General features: G+C 37.4%; 1 protein-coding gene across 5 annotated transcripts in view; it reads right to left on the bottom strand.

Moving 5' to 3' along the window:
- Positions 1–22371, bottom strand: part of RABGAP1L (RAB GTPase activating protein 1 like) — a 742566-nt gene that overhangs the window by 694216 nt on the left and 25979 nt on the right. The window lies entirely within an intron of this gene.

Genomic DNA, 22371 nt, shown 5'->3' with positions numbered 1-22371 from the left:
TAATTGACTTCATTATAGACTAAGTACTCAATTCAGAAAGCCATCAGTGTCAGGGAAAAATCTATCCAGCTGGCTCACATTGCCAACCCAAGAAAATACTACTGGCCTGAATTACAGACATCATGCCTATGATAATTACCATTCACTGAGTATCTGTGTATTTGTAATACTTCCAAAAACTCTACAAAGTACCTATTAGTCTCGTTTTATAAATATGAAAACAGGAAAAGAATATTTATTAAGTAATTTGCCCAAGGACACAGTTAGTATACAGCTGAGGCAAAACTCAAAACCAACTTAACCAGACCCCAAAGATTCTGCTTTTTCCACTATGAAATGATGCCTCTCAAAAGAAATATATACAGTAATAACATCTAACATTTACTGAGTGCTTATTTTGTCCTATGCACTTTACACTCCATTTCATGTAACCCCAAAAACATGAGATAGAACTAACATTAATCTATTTTTATAAATGAAGAAACAACAGGATGCTAAATGACACCCTAGGTCACAAGACTAGTACGACAGTTCGAACAGAGAGACCACATCCTTAACCACTACACACACACACGTATTTGCTGCCAATCATTAAGCTCATTACTTAGCAGGCACTGTGTTACATACTTTTCTTTTTCTTTCTCACAAGAACCTCCAAGAACAACTAAACAAACTCTAGATTTCTAAAAGTTCAGCAACTACTATTCCTCGACTAAAACAGCCTTTTACTTCACCATTTCAATGAATTTTAAGATGGTATGTTTAACAGAAAAAGTAACTTAAATCTAGAAGACAAATTTAGAAAGTCCTCAATACATTAACAATATCCTTACTATGTTGCCACAATTTTATCAATTGTGCAATATCCCCTCATCCTCAACTATGAATACATTCTAAATCTGCATGATTAACTCTGCTTTTCCTTTAATTAACATAATAGTTAGAAACAAATCGTTATTATTAGCATTTTTGTCATTCTGTCACTCAGTCCTGTCCAACTCCTTGTGACCCCATGAACTACAGCACACTAGGCTTCCCTGTCCTTCACTATCTCCCAGAGTGTGCTCAAACTCATGTTTATTGAGTCGGTGATGTCATCCACCATCTCATCCTCTGTTGTCCCCTTCTCCTCCTTCCTTCAATCTTTCCCAGCATCAGGGTTTTTTCCAATGAGTCAGTTGTTCACATCAGGTGGCCAAATCAGTCCTTCCAACAAATATTCAGGACTGATTTCCTTTAGGATTGACTGGTTTGATCTCCTTGCAGTCCAAGGATTCTTAAGAGTCTTCTCAAACACCTCAGTTCAAAAGCATCAATTCTTCGGCACTCAGCTCTCTTTATGGTCCAACTTTCACATGGTACATGACTACTGGAAAAATCATAAGCTTTGATTATACGGACCTTTCTTGGCAAAGTGATATCTCTGCTTTTTAATACATGGCTAGGTTTGTCCTAGCTCTTCTTCCAAGGAACAAGCACCTTTTAATTTCATGGCTGCAGTCACCATCCACAGTGATTTTGGAGCCCAAAAAAATAAAGTCAGCCACTGTTTCCACTGTTTCCCTATCTATTTGCCATGAAGTGATGGGATCGGATGCCATGATCTTAGTTTTTTGAATGCTGAGTTTTAAACCAGCTTTTTCACCCTCCTCTTTCACTTTCATCAAGAGGCTCTTTAGTGTTTCTTCACCTTCTGCCTTAAGAATGAAGTCATCTGTGTATCTGAGGTTACTGATATTTCTCCCAGCAATCTTGATTCCAGCTTGTGCTTCATCCAGGCTGTACCTATTCATATACACCATTTCATATGATGTACTCTGCATATAAGTTAAATAAGTAGGGTGACAATCTACAGCCTTGACATACTCCTTTCCCAATTTGGAACCAGTCTGTTGTTTCATGTCCAGTTCTAACTATTGCTTCTTGGCCTGCATACAGGTTTCTCAGGAGACAGGTAAGGGGTCTGACATTCCCATCTTTTCAAGAATCTTCCATAGTTTGTTGTGATCTACCCAGTCAAAGGCTTCAGCATAGTCAATGAAGCAGAAGTAGATATTTTTCTGGAATTTTCTTGATGGAATTTTCTATGATCCAACAGACGTTGGCAACTGGATCTCTGGTTCCCCTGCCTTTTCTAAAGCCAGCTTGTACATCTGGAAGTTCTCAGTTCATGTACTATTGAAGCCTAGCTTGAAGGATTTTGAGTATGACCTTGCTAGCTCGTGAAATGAGTGCAATTGTGTGGTAGTTTGAACATTCTTTTACACTACCCTTCTTTGGAACTGGAATGAAAACTGACATTTTCCAGTTCTGCGGCCACTGCTGGGTTTTCCAAATTTGCTGGCATACTGAGTGCAGAACTTTAAGAGCATCATCTTTTAGTATTTTAAAATAGTTCGGCTGGATTGATTATTAGCATTTACTATTAGACTATTTTTCAGTTGCTTTGCCAAGAGTCAATTAATTAGTTAATTGGTATTAAAAAGGAATTAAGTAACTCATCTAGGAACCACACAACCAGTAAGCAATGAAAATGAGATGGAAACTCAATTCTCCTCCAAAGTATCACTCTCAAATTATTTCATACCTTAAAATCTAGGGAATTTATTACCAGAGATGTATCTAGATGAAGAAAGAGGGGGAAGGGCAGAGCAATCTTATATATTTGAGAGTAGGAAAAATCTTGGAAATAAGAAACTAGTCATTCCATATCTGAATTATTTAAGAAACACTTAAATGATTAATTGGTTAACAATGAAAAAGTACAAGAACATGGAAACCAGATAAAAATTAAAAACTTCTATAAATGGTCATGTCTTTCCAATTTTGAAAAAAATGGAACAAACAGGATATGTCACAATTTCTGAAAATGATCTCCCCAAACTGGAAGAAAAAATCATTAAATACTTGCCTAAAGTATTTTATGTGCATGACAGAGATTCATTAATTCAAGCATTTACCGGAAGTCCATTATATACTCAGCACTCTAAGCTGGAGGATGAATCAAACCTGCGGGCTCTTTTAGGCCCTGATACCGGCAACAACACAGAAGATCCTTGCAGCTTCTCCACTGCCACATATGCTTTGGGGATTATATGATCTCTTTAAAAATAAACAAAAATCTCAGCACTTTCATGTAATTCTCCCTACTCTCCAAAAATACTATTTAGACTCTTGGAGCAAACCATTTATCCAACCCACTTATGGAACTTGACAGAAAATCAAAATGAGACTATTTTGAAGCATAAGAATTAGATGGAAAGCACTACTTCCGTGTAACAGGTTCACAAATGGAAGCATTCATCTACAGCAGGGGTCCCCAACCTCTGGGTTCTAATGCCTGATGATCTGAGGTGGAGGTAATAATAAAAGAAAAAAAGTGCACAATAAATGTAATGCGCTCAAATCATCCTGAAACCGTCCCGCACACCCCCAGGCCTGGGAAAACTAACTTCCACAAAACCAGTCCCTGGTGCCCAAAAGAGTGAGGACTGCTGAGAGAGGAATTTAAACAGCTCCACTTAATACTGGCTCTTACAGCTGCAAGTCACAAAGCATGCAGCTTCTCTGTAAACTTAAACAAAACAAAAATCAGTCTTATCTGAATTCAAATAAGGCTTTCACAACTTCAATCATTAGGATAACAATTTTCAACTCTATACTAATTTTTACAAACATGAGATGAAATCAAAGATATAAAAGAAAAGTTCCAGTTAGTTATACTAAGCTAAATTTCAATACCAAAACCAATTCCACCAGGAAGTTATAAAATACTTTAAAGAAGTGAGTATAGTGATCTAATTGGTTCCCAAAGTTTGACTACTGTTACATTTTAAAGTCACCATCAAAACTTCATATATAAAAAAGCACTCCATCTAAAAGCATGGAGCAAGTACAAATAAACGAAGTGTTCACCCTAATTCTACCAATTAATAAGTTAACAGTGGGTACAGATCCTCCAACATGACAGTCTCACTTACTTATTAGTTAAGTTGGGAAGATAACTCTGCTTGCCCAAAGGCATTTTTATTTTACTACATTGTTAGGAGATTAGAGTTCAGTTTAACCAGTATTTTCTTTGCATCTACTTAATCCAGTCACAGATGAGATAATAGAGAAATGAACAAGTATTTCTACCATAAAAAAAAATATATCATAGGTTATAAATACAAAATAAAAATTGACTATTCCTAATAGGCCCAGACAGTGAACACATAGTCATAAACACAGTAATGCTACTTTATTCAGGCAATCCCCTCTTGATTCCCAAAGTTTACACTTGGGAATTTAACAATTGCAAGCCAATACTCAAAGTGAGAAGTCAAAGGTCCCCCCTCCCCTTAAATTCTCCAGCTTATATTTTTAACACATAGCTAAATGTTATTTGTTATATTTTTTCCCTAAAGGTAAAAAATGAGGCAGGGATTCTCTCCTGCTTCTGAACAAAGGAATTCAGATAAAAACTCATATATCTGATTTCAAAATTACCACCTCTAAATCAATTTCTACAAATGGGAAGCTGTTTCCAAGAAAAATCAACAAAGAAACCAGAGTAGTTAACTTGACATCTGAACTTCACTTCCTTTTTTTCCCCCAAATAGCAGTGAATAACTTTCCTCCCACTAGTCAAAGCCCATCTCAGGGCCTGAAATTTTCTGTCCCTGACTTTATTTTTTATTTATATGTGTTGTTTAAGTAACTTGTACCTGATATGCTAAATATCACTAGCTTTTTTATAAGAGTACTAAGCATACAAATTCAGTAACACCTGATATGACAAACCAGAAAATGAAAGCTTAAAATATGGAAGGATGGGGTCTTTTACAACTTGTCATAGTCTTGTAAAAATACATCAAACTTCTGTAAGCCAAGAACATATTTCAGTGTGTTCTATCAAGAGAATGAGGAAAATAAACAGCTAGAGAAACACAGAAATAAAACTCACATTTGACATATCCAGAAATAAAACTCAAACACTACATCTGAAGTAAATCTTAATCTATTATGTTTTAGATATAGCTACCTAGTAATTACATATTGCACTTTGAGAGAAAAAAATTCTCAGACTCCTCCTTGCTTCACAAAAGTACAACAGTATTTCAAACTCCAGGTCACACAGAGATGAACTCACACATGTACAAAAGTTCATGCATGCCCTAACAATAAGGAGTAGCCAGGGACCAAGCCTACCTCGGCAGAGAAGACATCGAAGAGCATCACAGTAGACCAAGGTTGGCTTCTATGAAAATGATATCCTCATCTAATTGCAGTTAAAGGCATTTTCCCACAGAGTAAATACTAACTTCTGGTGCCTATCTCTTCACTTTCTGGTTTCTAACCAGTAACGATTAAAAATCCCCTGGGGGGACCGCTGTCCTTTCAATTCAGATCCAATATGAAGTAGTTTCTACCTTTTAAATAAGAAAAATTTAAGATTAGCATACTTCCAATGCAGAGTTAACTACTAGGGGCGGGGGCCGGAGGGGGAGGGTGTTGGTGGATGGAGAGAGGAGGATGGGAGAGAAGCAGGGAAAAGTTTAATGCAGGCAATTAAGAAAACTCAGCAAAGTCCATGTCTTAAATGGTCTTCTTCACATATATTTTTAAAACCAAATCAGTAAACAGTAATTACTCTGAGAAAAGCTCCTGACTTCTTCAGCCAAAGAACAACATAATTTAGTACCAGGAATCCCAGCCCTTGTTACAACTTCTCACATCATACAGACTGTATACAACTATGTTTTAACCTTATCTCATTCCATAGATACAGGGACTCTTTAACCTGTTGCTTGCTTGTATGAATGCTCAGTCATGTCTGACTCTTCGCGACCCCATGGACTGTAGGCCACAGGCCTCCTCTGTCCATAGGACTATCCTGGCAGAGTGAGTTGCCATTTCCACTTCCAGAAGATCCTCCCGACCTAGGGATCAAACGCCCTATCTCCTGACTGGTAGGCAGATTCTTTACCACTGAGCCACTTGGGAAGCCCATTTACCCTGTTGCTGCTGCTACTGCTGCTAAGTCACTTCAGTCGTGTCCAACTCTGTGTGACCCCATAGACGGAAGCCCAACAGGCTCCCCCGTCCCTGGGATTCTCCAGGCAAGAACACTGGAGTGGGTTGCCATTTCCTTCTCCAATGCATGAAAGTGAAAAGTGAAAGTGAAGTCGCTCAGTCGTGTCTGACTCTTAGTGACCCCATGGACTGCAGCCCACCAGGCTCCTCTGTCCATGGGATTTTCCAGGCAAGAGCACTGGAGTGGGTTGCCACTGCCTTCTCCGATTTACCCTGTTATACATATCCAAATCTTAATGAAGTACTTTAGGATCTCCCTTAATCTGAGTATCTGAGAAAATGAATGTACAATAGGCCAGTCAACAAATATTTATTAAACAATAATTATGTGCAAGGCATTCATATAAAGTTTAAGGCCAGTCAATACTTTTGGGGTGTGTTGCTACACACTAATATAAATAATACCTTTCTTACAAAATATCAACATGTCTGAAATTAAAGCTCCTACTTCAAATGACACAAGACAGTTAAGATAAGCAAGTGTTCATGAATGTGTGGTTGACCCTTCCCTCAAAATGTGGAAAATATTACTGAGATTTCATTCTGACAAGAAAATGAAAACTTATACCTAGTTGTCTATGTAATATTCAGTGAACTCTGCAGTATAAGGGTATTTCAGCATAAAAATAATAACCTTTGCTTTGATGAAATGAATAAGCCAAAGAAGCAATATTAATTTGAAGGCATACATGTCTATTAACAGTACAATTTAGAATGTAACAAGTATCACATACTGTGTATTTAATGTGGTAGTTGTAATTTTTAAAGACTTAAACATTCAGGGTCTAGTCTGTTGAAAATAAATAACAGTTACCATTTTATTACTATTATTTACTAAATGCTTACTATGAACCAAACAGTATTCGGCATTTTAGTTATCTTTTTGTTGTTTATGTTCACAACAGTCACTGAACTAATTGCACTCCCACCTTATAAATGAAGAAATACATTCAAATGATTAAACAATTTGTTCTAGTTAATACAGCTAATCAAACACAGAGACCAGATTCAAAGCAACCAAATCAATCTCACTTTATAGCAGTGTGTCTCCTGCAAGGATGGCCCATAGGTTGGGTGCCTGGTGTTGGTCTGGGAAGTAACCAAATTAAAAACATGCCTGCCTAGTTCCCTGACCAAAGTTTCCATCTGAATGAACTGTGGCTGTGGCAGATGTCATGATTCATTGCACTGGGGGGCGGGGGAACTATTCTTCTGTTCTCTTACTTCTGTGTGGGGGCTTTCACTTCTTGCAAGGAAGAATACAATACTAGAATCCTTACTACATTTCACAATTCATCCTTACTAGTACTAAAGCTCAACAATTTTTTCCCACATTTGGGATTCCCTGGTGGCTCAGATGGTAAAGAGTCCGCCTGCAATGCAGGAGATGTGAGTTAGATCCTGGGTTGGGAAGAACCCCTGGAGAAGGAAATGGCAACCCACTCCAGTATTCTTGCCTGGGAAATCCCATGGACAGAGGAACCTGGCAGGCTACAGTCCATGAGGTCACATAGAATTGGACACAACTGAGCAACTAACCCTTTCACTTCACTTGGCTCCTCGTTTCTGTTCTCAATGAATTAAGAGCCTGGAAATGTGGAGAAGTGACTTCAACAGACCTTCCTGAAACTCCAACTGACATGTGCACCATAGTAAGAAACAGAGGAAGTTAGAGATCAAGCAGCTGTCATTAATGAAACACACTAACATCAAGAGAACCACAGGGAGGGATATTATCATCTACAAAATAAACCAGTAACATAATTCCTTTTGATACTGAACTACAAAGTTTCACAGATAATCTATCTTTGAATATGTACTTAATTTATGAAATCTTTAGACCATTTGGTCTAATACCCTGACCACTTTGGGAAAAAACTAAGTCAACACCACCCGCTTTGTTGTTGCTATGAAACTGAACTTGTATCTTCTAATCCCAAACTTTATAGTCTGGCCCATCATTCCCTTATTAATATACTTGCCTTCCTAGACTTGTGCTAACTCTTATGAGCCAAATCCGACCCTTTCCTCGTGTACAATGAATGCTCTTGACTCAGCTTTTCTCTGTTATTCTAGGAACACCCTTGGTTATACCCCCAAACATCTTGTAGCAATGTTCTCTATTCACTGGCTGATAAAGACCTGCCGGGCAGTAAGCAAAATGATCACGGCATACCAAGCAATTATAAGAACAGAGTAAAGGAAAAGAGAAAGAAAGCAACAGGATTGTGGGAAGGAAATGAGAAAGGAGAATGCAATGCTCCATGATCTGACTGACCAATCTGTTTTTTCTCAATCAGTATACATACACCCTCAGGCACAAACTGAGGCGTGCTGGGGATACACTAAGACAATGAAGGTGTCTCAGACACGGTGTCAGTCCTCTTCATTCACCCCAGTCTTCCAAAATTAATAGACCCGCAGGATTTTTTTTTCTCTTCTGAGAGTGAAATAGTACTACATTTATATAATCAGTATGCAATAGAAGGCAACATTCACATGACTTCTTAATATAAAACAGAATTTAAGAAATTTCCAAGTTGCTCTGAGGTATATTCAAAGGGTAGTCGTACTCTCCTCTGTGAGGTTCTTTTCAGGTAGTTTAAGAAGCCCTATTTTATACAAATTTGGGAGGGTAAAATCCCAACAGTTTGATCTGCCTGCCTAACAACCTTTCCAGAAAGAGTAGATCACTCCCTCTACAGTGTTTATACAGCATTTTACATGACTTTATATTCTTACTTAAGCATTTATCAATCACATAATAACTTATGTGTCTACCTCATCAATTACAACTAATTCCTCCTGGACAGCAACCATATGTCTATTTGTCTTTTATTTAGAACTCCTAGGAAAATGTCAAGAACATAGTACACCACCTCACATTTGTTGGGGTAAACTGACACATTTCAAAGACCAAATAATTTCTCTAGCAAGATCATGTCAACACAGAATCTTTTAATATGTTAATCACATTAGACAACCTATACAAATACCTAACCCAAATCCACTTTACCACTATAATGGGATTTGAAATATTAATCCACTCACCCATAGTCAAGAAACTACATTCCATAGACTTAATATAAAAACAAAAGCTGAACACTTACTGCACACAGTTCTTTTATATAAAGTATACCCTTTCAAATCAGAAAATTTCTGGTCCTGCAAAAACAAAACTATGATTAAAAACCTTTACAAATGATGACTGTCATTCTGTTCATCCCAGGACATCTTATTAAGGACAACAGATCTTAAGATATAACAAATCAGAATTGCAGTGTGTTTGTTTAGCTTTAATTGCCCATGCTCGACTTACTTCTAGTGCTATTCTTTAAACCTATTTGGTTCTCCAGAGGGCAAGTATAACTACATTATGCAGAGTCTCAAAGAAAACTTTAATTACTTCGGTGGGAAAAAAAGGCTACAATGCCTATGATCTTTCTAGGTTTTCAAAGATGATCAGAATTCTCAAGATAGTGTCAATGAAAAATGAATGAGTAACTAATTTCAAAAAGATAAGCAACATTTTCTCCCATGTTTTAAAAAGGGTTCTATTTAATTTAGTAGAAAATTTGCATGTTCTAATATTACCATCTGAAAATTTTAATGTCATATATTTTATTAAACATGATGCATACCTGAATGTACACATTTCCATTTAAAAATATACTACAGGCTACCAATACGGTGACTAAGTGGCATTTTATTAATGCCCCTAGAGTACTGACAAAAACACAATTAATAAATATTTGATTAATTAAGTCAACAAATATTTAAGCTTCTTCTTATATCCATACACTGTTCTAAGCATAGGCTATGACAAGTCTAACACATAAAACCCTTGCCTTTTGTAGTCTTTAGTTTTGTGAAAAGGCAGAAATTCAACGAATAAACCCACAGATCTATACTCATCAAATGCTGCAAGTAGAATGAAGGAAAAGAGTCAGGTGATATTAGTGGTGGCAGGGGTTGGGGGTAATCCCGCTTTAGACTGGAACACTAAGGATGCCTCTCTAAAAACAGGACACTTGAGATTAAGATTTCACATTCAACGATTTGAAGAAAAGATCATTTCAGATTATGGGAGCAGCATGTGGGAAAGTTCTAAGGCAGGTTTCAGAAATTGAAGAGTCAGCCTAACTTGATCACAGAAAACCAAAGGAAGAGTAGATTTCTTAGAATCTGGTAAGGGACAAGATTGTATACAGCTTTGTACCACATTTAAGGGTTTAAGGCTTTACTCTAGGCGCACTAAAAAAATCTAAAATGAAGCATTATAGGTGAGGTGTATGCAAGAAAGACCAATATACAGAATGCCAGAAGGCCTTGGCCCTACATCAAAAGCTTGGTAAATAAAGGTACAAATAGATTTCCACTTAACATGTTAAAAGGTATTTGTGTTATGTTTGCATGATTCCCTATTTTGAACAACTTTTTCAAATAATCCATCATCTACCAGACATGATCACACTCCTCCCTTTCCCTTTACACATTCACATTAGCAGAGCTACAGCTGAGCAATAAAGTGGTTAACAACAAAGGAGACTAGAAGTACATGGATATGCAAAAAGATCACAAATTACAAATGTTGGTGAGGATGTGGAGAAAAGAGAACCCTTCTACACTGTTGGTGGGAAAGTAAATTGGTACAGCCACTGTGGAAAAGGGTATAGAGGTTTCTCAAAAAACTAAAAATAGAACTACCATGTGACCCAGAAATTCCACTCCTGGGTATGTATCAGAAAAAAGCAACTCACTAATCAGAAAAGATACATGACCTCCAATGTTCATAGATGCATTATTTACAATTGCCAAGATACAGAAACAATCTAAGTGTCCATCAATAGATGAATGGATAAAGGAGAGGTGGTATACACAATGGAGCGATACTCAGCCACAAAAAGAATGAAATGCTACCATTTGCAGCAACATGGGTGGACTTGGGGAGCATTATGCTAAGTGAAATAAGTCAGAGAAAAGACAAACACTGTATGGTATCACAAGTGGAATCCAAAGTATAAAACAAACTAGTGAATAAAAAAAAAAAAAAAAAACACCCAGACACATAGATATAGAGAACAAACTAATGGTTACCAATAGTGGAAGGGAAGAAGGGAAAGACAAGAAAAGAGCAGTCGATTAAGAAGTATGAACTATAATGCTATGTATAAAATAAATAAGGTACATGGATATACTGCATAACATGGGGAATATAGCCATTATTTTATAATAATTATAAATGGAGTAGAACCTTTAAAAATTGTGAAACTATGTTGTACACCTGAAACATATAATTTACCTAATATTGAATATCAACTGTACCTCAAGGGAAAAAAAGGACATGGAAATGTAATGACAAATTGGGAAATCACCCTCTGCATAAACGAACTCAGTTGTTCTTCTGAAGGTTAGGGTGGAATGGGAGCAGGGCTCTATGCAGAAGATACGGACATTCTGAAACTGCTTAAATTTTAACCATATGAATCCATCACTTTTATATCAAAACATCAACTATCATTATTACATCTCTCACTAGGAAGCAGCTTAAACTGATTTAACGTCTTGCCAAAACATCACCAAGTCTTTCAGAAATCTTTTCTTCTTAATTTTAATGACAATGAAAAAGTATTAGCCATTGTTTTGTGAGATTATCCTCACATCTTCATCTACCTGAAACTCAACTATGTAGAAATTTCCTTGGGAGTTTTTACCTGCAATAGTCTATTTGATAAACATTTTTCATTATTAAATGTACACTTTTCATCTCTACCAAAACGAGTTTGAGCTTTACAGAGGTCAACATTTAATTCTACTGAAATTTTTTTTAATTTTAAAGTAAAGGTACACTGTTTTCCACCTGTAAAAATCTGTCCTAGATAAATATCCATTAATACCAGAAAATACAATGACAAGAACACTAGATTTGCTTTCATTGGAGGTGGTGGTGTAGTCTCTAAGTCGTGTCTGACTCTTGTGACCCCATGGATTGTAGCCCACCAAGCTCCTCTGTCCATGGGGATTCTCCAAGGCAAAAATACTGGAGTGGGTTGCCATTTCCTTCTCCAGGGGATCTTTCCGACCCAGGGACCAAAACACATCTCCTGTACTGCAGGCAGATTCATTACCACTGAGCCACCAGGAAAGCAAGGGAGATCCAGATTCTATCCAACAGTAAGGAAACAGTTCCATAAGTTATGTAGTATTATGCTGCCAAATAATTGTCACAGAAAAATATCCAAAATACACTATCCATTGCAAGCTCATTTCTTTTATTTTTAAATGTGTGTATTTAGTAAACAATGAATGAGGAGATTTCACTTTTTACTTGTACTCTTAAATATATTACAATGATTACATACTACCCAGGATTTTAAAATAAAGGTGGAAATTTTCAGGAAATAATTATTTGAATGTACAATTTTACATCTTTTTAAAAATTCATTTCAATAAGTAAAACCTAAAACAAATAAAATTCTAAATTACCCTTCAAGTACTTTTAAGCACCATAGTTTTCAAAGCAAACTGCATACAATTTTCTGCCTCTCAGCTGGATATTTTCTTAGTGAACAGCAGCTAGCCAGTAAGCTCTGAAGCTAGAGCTAAAAGACTGTAAGGCATCTCCAGGTCTCCTTTCATTTCTCAGATCACTAACAGGTGGATGGCCCAGAGCACTGACACATCCCTCCTGATGCCTCCTATTTCTACAATCACGTTTCAGTGGAGCCCATCATGAATCCTAAGCAGTCAAGAATCACTGCTTTATACAGAAAATGTCAACGTGAGCAGGCCAAGATTGCCACCATAACTCCACCCCAACCTTGAGTGACTGTGGGATCAACTTCCACACCGCTAAGGCTGAGCATCTTCTTAAATAAGCTGGGAATTCTTAGCATACAACTGCCAGGATGAGAAACGAAATACCCTGACGACCACAAACTGAAGAAGTAAACAAAGAGCAGTAGATCATACTCAGGGTACTGGATCTATAAATAAATCCTGAGGAGAGTACAAGAGATTAACACTGCAGGGCTTCGTGAAACTTCTCTACTACAAGAGACTCTAGATTAGAACAGCTGCCAGGAGACTTCAGATTTTAAAATATGTTTAAGATGGAACACCATAGGCCTATCTGCTCAGCCTCAATCTACTATTAACTGTGAACAGTACTTGGCATCTGGAAAGAGGAGAGGAAGTAAGGGGAAGAGGTGTTACATGCCAGGAAACTTTATTTTTAACTAGATATATTTGTGTATTTATTAAACATTTTACCAAGAGAAAATGCTCATATGGTACCAACGTGATTTTTAAAATTCAATTAAGACTGAAAATATAAATATTCCTAAAAATCATACACAAGTTAGTGTGAATAAGTTTAACAGAAATTTTCTAGAGGGAATGTGGTAAAGAGCAGTGACTGATAACAATTATATGAAATGATGGGATAATAAATACTATATACTAACACAGGTCAAGCCCTACTCCAAGCCCTTTTTATATTATATATATCAACTTATTTAACCATCACACATTATAACCCTTCTTTTACCAAAAAGGAACCTGAGGCACAAGAGCTTATTTTAACTTTCACAAAACCACAGTGATTAAATGATGGAAGCAGGATTTTAACAGTCTGATTCTAAGGGACTTCCCTAAGAAAGAGAAAGGCGTGAAAATAATAGCATAACAGGAAAATGAACAACTTCATTTAAAAAGTGGGGTAAAATAGATTATCTCAAAGAACTTAACAGATAGCAAATAAATACATAAAAAGATGCTCCACATCTAAGTCATCAGGGAAATGCAAACTGAAACAATAAAATACCTCTATACACCTATTAGAAGGACTGAAATCCAGAATACTGACAACACCAACTGCCGACAAGAACATGATGTAACAGAAATTCAGTCATTTCCGGCAGGAATACTAAATGATATGGTCATTCCAGAAGACAATTTGGTGGTTTCTCACAAAACTAGCCATATGATCCAGTGATCACACTCCTTGTTATTTACTCAAAGGAACCAAAAAGGTATGTCCACACAAAACCTGCACATGTATATTTGCAACAGCTTTATTTATATTTACAGAAATGTATAAGTAACCAAGATTCCTACAGTAGATGAATTCATAAATAATCTAGACAATGGACTATTAGTAAGTGCTAAAAAGAGACAGCATATTAAAAACCAGAGACATCACTCTTCTGACAAAGGTCCATCTAGTCAAAGCTATGGTTTTTCCAGTAGACATGTACAGAGGTGAGAGTTGGACCATAAAGAAGGTTGAGCACTGAAGAATTGATGCTTTCAAACTGTGGTGTTGGAGAAGACTCTTGAGAGTCCCTTGGACTGCAAGGAGATCCAACCAGTCCATCCCAAAGGAAATCAGTCCTGAATACTCATTGGAAGGACTGATGCTAAAGCTGAAACTCCAATACTCTGGCCACCTGATGCAATGAATGGACTCATTGGAAAAAACCCTGATGCTGGGAAAGATTGAGGGCAGGAGGAGGAGGGGGAAACAGAGGATGAGATGGTTGGATGGCATCATAGACTCAATGGACATGAGTTTGAGCAAACTCTGGGAGACAGTGAAGGACAGGGAAACCTGGTATGCTGCAGTCCATTCAGACATGACTGAGTAACCATGACTGAGTAACTGAACAACAACAATCAAGACATGGAAGTACTTCAAATTCATAATACTAAGTGAAAGAAGCAAATGTGAAAAGACTACTTACTGTAAGATTCCAACTATGCAACATTCGAGAAAATACAAAATTACTGATGGCAGAAGAAAAATAAGTGGTGGTCAGGTGGGATGGAGGATGAAAAAGCAGAACATGGGGGATTTTTAGGGCAGTAAAACTATTCTGTATGATACTATAGTGGCAGATATATGTTGCTATACATGCACACTCATAAACTGTACAACACTAAAAGTGGATTCCAATGTACACTATGGACTTTGGGGATGATTATGTATAACCTAAGTTCATCAATGGTAACAAATGTACCACTCTGATGTCTGATGCTGACAGTGAAGTAGGCTCTGCATGGAGGATATGGCAGGAGAGGTCTATGGAAACTGTACTTTCTGCTCAAATTTGCTAGGAACCTAAAACTTCTCTGAAAAATCATCTATTCAAATATTTTAAAGAAATAGAAATAATAGTATCATGAGGTTAAAAGAAAAAAAATAAAGCAGGGCTGCCTGTGTAACTTGAGTCGTGTTGCCACTTTTTGCCCAAGCTTTACTTACATTTCAAACGAATAGATAATCATGGCCCTTTCTGGCCAAGCATCTTTAGGAGTTCGAAATTTCTAAGAATGCCAGGTTGCGAGTAAGGATGTTAGCTGCTCCAGGATCAGCATGTTCAAATTCACCAACTGAGTACTTCTAATAAAGTTTTCCACACATCTTTGGTTTTCTTACTGTGCTACCAAATTTTAATTCCTATGACATAGAGTTTTCTCCCTCACTTGACATCGTGGACAGCTCCTATGAAATCCTTTATAAGAATTTCCATTCAAAGAGATTCTGTTCTTTTTTAACACTTTTCCCTTTGGCATTTTACAGGCTGTAAGACTGAGGAAAGGCCCAAATCAAAAGAAAAAAAAGAGAGAGAGAACAAAGGATACATACCATCTATCACTTAAGCCAAGTTCCAACAGTACTTCTACTTACATTCCAAGGGCCTGAACTTGGTTATATGACCATGCCAGCTTTCAAAAAGGGCTGGGAGATGTAGTCATTATTATCAATGACCATGAGCCCAGCTTAAGAAGATATTACTTCAGAAGAAAGGACAGACAGCTGTTGAGGAAAAATTAGCAGGCTCTGCCACATTCATGCTTACACCCTCACCGCAACGGCTAACATATCCAATAAATATTTTGAAATAAAAATTTCTAATAAATTAAACTGAAAAAAACAAACATTTACAGATTCTGTACAAGTTTAAATTCCTCAGTTTCAATATTCCTTCAGAAGCTAGTACCATCCTTGTTATATAAACTTATTTTTTAATATTTAAGAAGCAATTTAGTGTGCTCCATAAAAGAATAGGCCTTGGAATCCAGTTGTCTGAGTTTAAATCCCAATTCTGCAATTTACTAATAGTCAGACCTCAGGTGAGTAGCATAATTTCTCTGTGCCTCAGGTTTCTCATATGCAAAATGATGATAATAATAATAATACCAACCTTCTCTGGTTATTTGCATGTATGAATACATGTGTTAAACTTAGATCAGGAATTGACACATAGAAAGCACACAGTAAATGGCAAGCCACTATTACTCGCCAGCATTACGAGCCAACTAATCGTACCACGGCCTTTCCATTATCCTCCAGAGTTTATCATATCCCAGGACATGAAGATCACTTTTACTTTTGATCTACCTTTTGAAATCAAGGCAATTGTTTCAATCTTTTGATCCTGAGACATTTAATTTTTCATAACTTTGTTTATACTATTTGACCCCAACAATAATGCCTTTCTATTTCCTCCTGTTTATCTAATGCCTACAACCTCATCTCAAATCTCACGTTCTCCACAAAATCTTCACTGTTTATCTAATTCTGGTTAAATAGTACGCAGAGATCATCTTCAAACACCTGCACTCTCAGCTCCTCACTCCTTGCCCCACGATGAGTGGTGGCTAAAAGTAAAGGAAAATGGCCAGACTCTCTTCAAATACTTCAACCCAAACAACATACTACCGTGAAGTGAATGCAGCAGCAGATACAAGAATCTGTCATCTACTAAGGCAGACATTAAAGGAACTCACAAAATGCAAAACCATGCTTTCTCACTAAATTGTTTTTAGAAATACTTTCCAATAAAATGTATGTCATTTATGTCAACATGCAATGGATTTCTTACCATTATTGTTAATGAACAAATAAGCATTCTAAATTATCAATTTTGCTTCCTAATTGAATAAATATCCCCATATACACATTCAACATCTTACCTCTGGTCATGCTACTCCCTTTACCTAAAGCCCCCTTCTCTCTCATCTGGCTATACCTAGACACTACCATGCCTCCAAAACTGAGCTCAAATCATACCTCTTTCATCATCTCCTACCCCTCCTAATGCAAACAATTTCTTCCTACTTGAACTGCCAATGCACTTTATCTGAACCTCTCTCAAGATTAACACCTCTTATCTTCCTCAAGGGCAGATTACTATTCATCTTGTTTTTCCAGCTCAGGCTCACAGTGGGCATAAAATGAATGCTTTTGCAATGAATACTTCTAAAACTTAACAACGGTGGCAAATTGTATTTCAAAGAACAAGAAAAAAGGAAATAAAGACAAATATAAAATGACTTTTATAAACCAAGAATGGGTAGGCAAACGTAACTACAGATTAAAAGAGGATCTAAGATGACACTGGGTCCAACTTCTGACCTAAATTATCCCCTCAAAGTGTTTCTCCCAGTAAGATTTCCTAGTTATTAAGAAGAAAAAGAAATTATAGCTACCAAAGCAGAAATGGAATTTATTAAAATATATCTTCAGAAAAGCAAGGAACTGGACTTGTAAAAGGCCACACAGCCGAGGCTATGTCTGAAAGTAAGCCTCAACCTTTCCAGTGACGACACCGCTGCCACTGGCACAGATGTGAGAGCTCGTACCGCCCACATTACCGACAGTCTAGACACTGGGTGGATGCCACACTTAGAATCAGTGCCCCTGCTGCTTCTTAAACTAAACAAGATAGTGGCTACTGCTACCAACCCTCAATGGAAGGGATTTGTTCCCAGGGTCATCTTTATATTACAAGCTTCTAGTCCAAAACTGGATATAGGTATTTGACTGATAGAACCCAGGTATGTATCCATGCCCTAAATGAAAAGGGGCCTGGGAGTAAAGCACCTAACATTTTCAGCTTCTCTAGTAAAAAGATGGCTCTGCCTCATAAATTGGGAAAATTTGCCAAATACAGGCAAGGGGTTCAAATGCTGGAAAGCAAAAAATGAGAAATATTCACTATTCAACCCTTATTGATGGCACTCAAGCAACCACACTACCCTAAATTGCAACGATCAAAACCATATAATACTTACAGTGCTGTATCACAGATAACTTCTTAGTGATAAGGAAAAAAATAAACTTTTAACAGAACAACTCAATTCTGTTACCACTTTACCCAGTGATCAATCTCAGCATCACTAAGAGTAGGACAATGAGACATGTGCCTCCAGACACAACCATTATGACCCATACAGCACAAACCATAAATACCGGTGCCCAAAATGTTTTAGCTTAAATAAACCTTCTTCAGATCTAGCTTTCAGCTTATAGGAAACAGGAAACAATGAAATAAGTCAGACAAATTCAAAACATGGAATATCTTACAGGACAGTTGGCTAGATGTCTGTATTGTCAAGAGAAGAAAAGGGGCAAAGTGGGGAGATGTATGTAGGTTAAAGTGTATGTGGGGAGAAGGCAATGGCACCCCACTCCAGTACTCTTGCCTGGAAAATCCCATAGATGGAGGAGCCTGGTAGGCTGCAGTACATGGGGTTGTGAAGAGTCGGACACGACTGAGCGACTTCACTTTCACTTTTCACTTTTAAGCACTGGAGAATGGCAACCACTCCAGTGTTCTTGCCTGGAGAATCCCAGGGACAGGGGAGCCTGGTGGGCTGCCATCTATGGGGTCGCACAGAGTCGGACACGACTGAAGCGACGTAGCAGCAGCAAGAAATTTACAACTAAATGCAACTGCATAGTCCTTGATTAAATCCTGCTTTGAACAAGCCAGCAGTATAAAAGACATTGTTTAGGACTGAATTGTGGCCCCCACTCCCACCACAAAAAAAATTATACATATCTTGAAGCCCTAACCCCCAGTACCTCAGAATGTGACTATTTTTGGAGATAGGGCCTTTAAAAAGGTAAGTTAAAAGGAGGCCATTAGGGTGGGTCCTAATCTAATCTGACTGGTGCCCTTGTAAGCAGGAAATTCAGACACACAGAAACACCAGGGATGCACGCAGAGAGAAGAGACCACGTGAGGACACACAGAGAAGCAGCCACCTGCAAGCCATGGAGAGATCCTCAGAAGCAATACACTGATTTTGGATTTACAGTCTCCAAACTCTGAGAAAATAAATCCTGTCCTTTAAGCCACCTGGTATGTGGTATTTGGTTATGCAGCTCTAGCAAACTAACACAAACATTTTGGGTATAACTGGCAAAATTTTAATTCAGGCTGGGTTTCTGATGATATTAAGAAATTGTTAATTTAGTTAGGTATGATAATGTGATAATGTGATTATAGTTATATAAGAAAATGTTCTTACTTTTGAGAGATACATTCAAGTAATTAGGGATAAAAATAAACCAGTTTCTGTAACTTGCAGTGCTACACCCAAAAAAAGAGATTAAGCAAAAATGAGAAACATAATTTAGATTACTATGTGGATATTAAGTAAACTATTTTCTTTCTCATGAATTTCAAATTTTCCATAGTGAAAAGTTAAAAGAAAACATACCTATATGACACTGACTGTGAAAGCTGGGCCGTCAAGAAGGCAGAACACCAAAGAATTGAGGCCTTCAAACTGTGGTGCTAGAGAAGACTCCTGAAAGTCCCTTGAACAGCAAGGAAATCAAACCAGTCAATCTTAAAGGAGATCAACCCCAAATATTCACTGGAAGGACTGATGCTGAAGCACCAGTATTTTGGTCATCTGATGCGAACAGACGACTCACTGGAAAAGTCCCTGATGCTGGGAAAGATCTAGGGCAGGAGAAGAAGATGTCAGAGGATGAGATGGCTGGCTACATCAACAATGCAATGAACAGGAACTTGGGCCAACTCTGGGAGATGGTGAGGGACAGGGAGGCCTGGAGAGCTGCAATCCATGGGGTCACAAAGAGTCGGACATGACTGGGTGACTGGACAGCATGATACTGACTGAAAGGGGACAAACTGATCATACAATATAACAGAGATCCCAGAAATAAATGCCCACAACTAAAGACTCAAATGAGGAACAAAAGTAATAGGGAAAATTATTCATTTCACAAATATTTATCAAGTGTATACTATGTGCCAAGCACTGTGCATACAGAGGTAAACAAAAGAGACATGGTCCTGCCCCTAAGGGGCTTATAATCTAACAGAGGAAAGACATGTAAAAACAAAGTAAATACAGTAAGCACAAACGGAAGAAAAACAAATAAAATCTAAGATTTTCGAAACAATCACATTTTTTTAAAGGGAGCTCCTCAGGGTTCTATTCCGAGTCTCTTCAACTCTACCCACTTAATCTCAATTAGTACATTTCAAACCCAGACATCTTTCTCACATTTTATACCATTTGTCAAGCTGCCTACAGACATCTACAATGTCAAACTTTGAGCTCATATTTTCTTCCCCCAAAACACTGCTCCTCCTCTAATCCCTCTTGGTAAACCTGCCCAAGAATTATGACTCCTCTCTCACTCCTAAATCAAACATATCAAAAGTCCCAATGATTTTGTCTCATAAAAACTTAAGCTTCACTGCTCCCATCCTACTTCAGTTACCTGGATTACTGTAACAATTTTCTAAATTGTATTCCATACTCTAGCCTACTTCTCTCCAAATCAACTCTACACACCCATGCCAAAATAATCTCTCTAGAACAAAATCTAATGTGTGTCTCAGATGGTAAAGAATCCACCTCCTCTAAAGTCAGGAACAAGACAAGGGTGCCCACTTTCACCATTACTATTCAACATAGTTTTGGAAGTTTTGGCCACAGCAATCAGAGCAGAAAAAGAAACAAAAGGAATCCAAATTGGAAAAGAAGAAGTAAAGCTCTCACTGTTTGCAGATGACATGATCCTCTACATAGAAAACCCTAAAGACTCCACCAGAAAATTACTAGAACTAATCAATGACTATAGTAAAGTTGCAGGATATAAAATCAACACACAGAAATCCCTTGCATTCCTATACACTAATAATGAGAAAACACAAAGAGAAATTAAGAAAACGATTCCATTCACCATTGCAATGGAAAGAATAAAATACTTAGGAATATATCTACCTAAAGAAACTAAAGACCTATATATAGAAAACTATAAAACACTGGTGAAAGAAATCAAAGAGGACACTAACAGATGGGAGAAATATGCCATGTACATGGATTGGAAGAATCAATATAGTGAAAATGAGTATACTACCCAAAGCAATCTATAGATTCAATGCAATCCCTATCAAGCTACCAACAGTATTCTTCATAGAGCTAGAACAAATAATTTCACAATTTGTATGGAAATACAAAAAACCTCGAATAGCCAAAGTGATCTTGAGAAAGAAGAATGGAACTGGAGGAATCAACCTACCTGACTTCAGGCTCTACTACAAAGCCACAGTTATCAAGACAGTATGGTACTGGCACAAAGACAGAAATATAGATCAATGGAACAAAGTAGAAAGCCCAGAGATAAATCCACACACATATGGACACCTTATCTTTGACAAAGGAGGCAAGAATATACAATGGATTAAAGACAATCTCTTTAACAAGTGGTGCTGGGAAATCTGGTCAACCACTTGTAAAAGAATGAAACTAGAACACTTTCTAACACCATACACCAAAATAAACTCAAAATGGATTAAAGATCTCAACATAAGACCAGAAACTATAAAACTCCTAGAGGAGAACATAGGCAAAACACTCTCTGACATACATCACAGCAGGATCCTCTATGACCCACCTCCCAGAATATTGGAAATAAAAGCAAAAATAAACAAATGGGACCTAATTAACCTTAAAAGCTTCTGCACATCAAAGGAAACTATTAGCAAGGTGAAAAGACAGCCTTCAGAATGGGAGAAGATAATAGCAAATGAAGCAACTGACAAACAACTAATCTCGAGAATATACAAGCAACTCCTACAGCTCAACTCAAGAAAAATAAATGACCCAATCAAAAAATGGGCCAAAGAACTAAATAGACATTTCACCAAAGAAGACATACAGATGGCTAACAAACACATGAAAAGATGCTCAACATCACTCATTGTCAGAGAAATGCAAATCAAAACCACTATGAGGTACCATTTCACACCAGTCAGAATGGCTGCGATCCAAAAGTCTACAAGTAATAAATGCTGGACAGGGTGTGGAGAAAAGGGAACCCTCTTACACTGTTGGTGGGAATGCAAACTAGTACAGCCACTATGGAGAACAGTGTGGAGATTCCTTAAAAAACTGGAAATAGAACTGCCTTATGATCCAGCAATCCCATTGCTGGGCATACACACTGAGGGAATCAGA

This window comes from Bubalus kerabau, chromosome 5, assembly GCF_029407905.1.
Source record: "Bubalus kerabau isolate K-KA32 ecotype Philippines breed swamp buffalo chromosome 5, PCC_UOA_SB_1v2, whole genome shotgun sequence".
Lineage (NCBI taxonomy): Eukaryota > Metazoa > Chordata > Mammalia > Artiodactyla > Bovidae > Bubalus > Bubalus kerabau.
Note: the sequence above shows the minus strand (reverse complement) of the source record. Positions and strands in the feature narration are given on the sequence as shown.